Below are 3,081 nucleotides of genomic sequence, written 5' to 3'. Positions count from 1 at the left end.
GTGGTTCTCCCCCATCCCAAGCCAGGGAGAAACCTCAACCCCACCTATGTCTCTTCTGCCCAGCTATTGGCTGTTGGCATCTTTATTTCCCAACCAGAAATAACTCACAGTGGGGGTGGGGGTGGGGGTGGGTAGGGTTACAGGTCTAAGTGCAGCCGCCCAGTCTTGTGGTCCCACACTTAGCATTACAATAGACAGCAAGGCTGATGGCCATCAACCAAGGAAGCAAGCAAAAGGATAGGGGGCTTGGAATTTCCTGCAGGGCAAAGTAGGAATTAGCTGGGATGTGGGATGCACCAAGGTTATGAAAGTCACAGAGACTAACTCCAACGCTTTTTTCGTCTAATTTAAACTCTCCAAGTCCAGTCTCCCTCGAGTCATGCTGGGGGAACACAAAGTGGCTCTGCCCTGTCCTGACTCTAATCATGGTCCATTGTTAGACTGCTTCTTCTACAACTATTCTGATGAGCTGGTGACAAAGGTCCTAATGGCTACTTTTCAGTTGGGAGGGGCTGAGGCCCGTGGAAAGGGACTGTCATTCCTAGCTCTTAGAACTGGCATCTGCCTGACTCCGTGTCCCTTGTCCCTTGGTGGAACCTTTCTAGGGGGACCTAAGCAGTGAGCACTCCACACTGTGTCTCTTTTCTCCAAGGCTAAGCTATTTCCTCCAGTGGTCATTGGTCAAGGACCTAGCTGATTCTGCCCCCCAACACACACACCTCAAAACCATTTCTTTACATGAGGGGCTGGGATTCCCACCTGGAAAATCTCAAAGCAGAACACTCTCAACTCCCCCTTGCTCAGCCTGACCATGCAGCAGCTGCCCAGAATGACTTCCCTCTCTAGTGACACATACTGTGCCCTCCAGCATCCTGGGAGCCTGTCTCAGCATTACAGTGACCACAGCTCATCATCACCTTCCCAAGGGTTTCCAGGTTTTCAGCCTGTAGGATCCACACCTCTGTTCTAGTTAAGGTCCATGCTAAGGTGTTCTCATACATGGCCCAGTGTCTTCTGGGTATGGGATGTTCAGAGAAGGAAGACAGGGTATTTGGGAGCTCTTATGACCTACCTGCTGTGTGTCACACATAGATCCATATGGGTCAGCGCATTTGTTGAATTTCTCAAACAGATGTGTAACCATTTGGGTAATTTTTTTTACTTGTGTGTGTGTGTGTGTGTGTGTGTGTGTGTGTGTGTTTTCACACACATGCAGAGGCCAAAGGATAACTTCAGGTGTCATTCCTTCAGGTGCTGTCCAACTGCTTTTTTTTTTTTTTTTTGGAGACAGAGTATCTCACCAGCCCGATGGCCAATGTGCCTCCAGAATTAGCCTGTCTCCGCCTCCCGCAATGCTAAGGTTACATGTGTGGGACACCATGCCCAGTCTTTTTACATGGAGAACACATTTATGAAGAAATTTATCAATTGCGTCATCTACCCCACCTGGGTTTTGGATGCCCATGTGCTCAGATGGTGGTAGCTTCTATGCATTTCCTCAGAAATCCCACTCAGAACCATCTATCTCACCGTGCAGCCTTATCTTAGCCTTCACCGAAGTCCCAACATTAGATTTTCTTCCTAACAGAAACTGAAGCTTAGGAAAACAAAGCCACTCACCCAAGAGCCAGAGTCTCCAGAGTCAAGGACAGAATTCAAGCAAACTGACTCAGAACCCCAGGTTGCCAGCTGCTCTCTATAGCTCCGGAGTTTATACATATCTAACCTCTTCCTTCACGGTCTGACAAAGGCTTTAGATCCTAAACCTCTAGGACAGTTCTACTGTTCTCTGTGTGGCACTGGACAAGGGTCACACCTGTAGGTGACTAGTTTGCTGATCTGTAGAGTAGGTTAGCAGCAGCTACCTCCTTGGGCTTCTATGGGAACAAAATGAGATAGTCAGTTCCTTCAATACAGGAAAATAGGGATAGCATTCAGTTAACGATAATGAGCAAAATTGACATTTCCAGTACTGAGTCTGAAGTGTGATAACGGGAGTCAGGGGTCAGCCTAATGGAGCCATCTTGGAACTCAGGGGTTTTCTGGGAATGTTCCCAGGGCAAAATTTAACATCTCTTCCCCTCTGGGACAGGTTGAAAGCACTCACGGAGTGGGCGGGAGTCGGTGGGGTTAGCTCTGGGGATAGGGAGAGCACAATACACACATTTCCAGGCAAGAATCTCAGGCCAACACTGTCACAGCCTTCAGTTCTCAAGAGGACCTGCTTTTCAGGCTGAAAGTCTTATATTTAAAATGTTCATAGCATCATGTTTTTTAAGTATTATGTGAGTCACTATTACTACTACTATACACACACTCACACACAGTCATACACACACAGTCACACATACACAGTCACACACACCCAGCCACACATAGTCACACACAGTCACACACATAAACACAGTATCTCTCACACACAGTCCCACACATACAGTCACACACACACAGACACACAGGCACACAGGCACACACACACACAGAGTCACACACTCACATACACAGTCACACACACTCATACACCAAGTCACACACTTATACAGTCACACACACATATACACAATCACACACAGTCACACACATAAACACAGTCTCTCTCACACATAGTCATATGTATAAACACAGTCTCTCTGACACACAGAGTAACACACAAAGTCACACACACTCATACACAAAGTCACACACATGTATACATATACAGTCACACACAAACATACACAATCACACACAGTCTCTCTCTCTCTCTCTCTCTCTCACACACACACACACACACACAGAGAGAGAGAGAGAGAGAGAGAGAGAGAGAGCCAGTTATTCTCATCACTCATCCTGTCTCTTGTCCAATAAAAACCCACCTTGGGAATCCTGAGGGTAGGGTAACCTGCCATGGGTAAGTCTGTGGCTGCCTGCCCCTGCCCCCACCCCCCCCAAACTGATTTCATTCTTCCTAAATAGGCTGCTTGTGAAGCTGCACCCAATGTCCTCTTCTGACATTTTCTAGTGACTAAGACCCATCGATGACTTAACGGTCACATGCCCTTTGCCCACACTGACATATCACTTTTAGAGTGCTCCATTTGA

Source organism: Mus musculus, chromosome 5 (assembly GCF_000001635.26).
Source record: "Mus musculus strain C57BL/6J chromosome 5, GRCm38.p6 C57BL/6J".
Classification (NCBI taxonomy): Eukaryota; Metazoa; Chordata; class Mammalia; order Rodentia; family Muridae; genus Mus; species Mus musculus.
The sequence above is the reverse complement of the archived record's forward strand: the minus strand, read 5'-3'. Positions refer to the sequence as shown.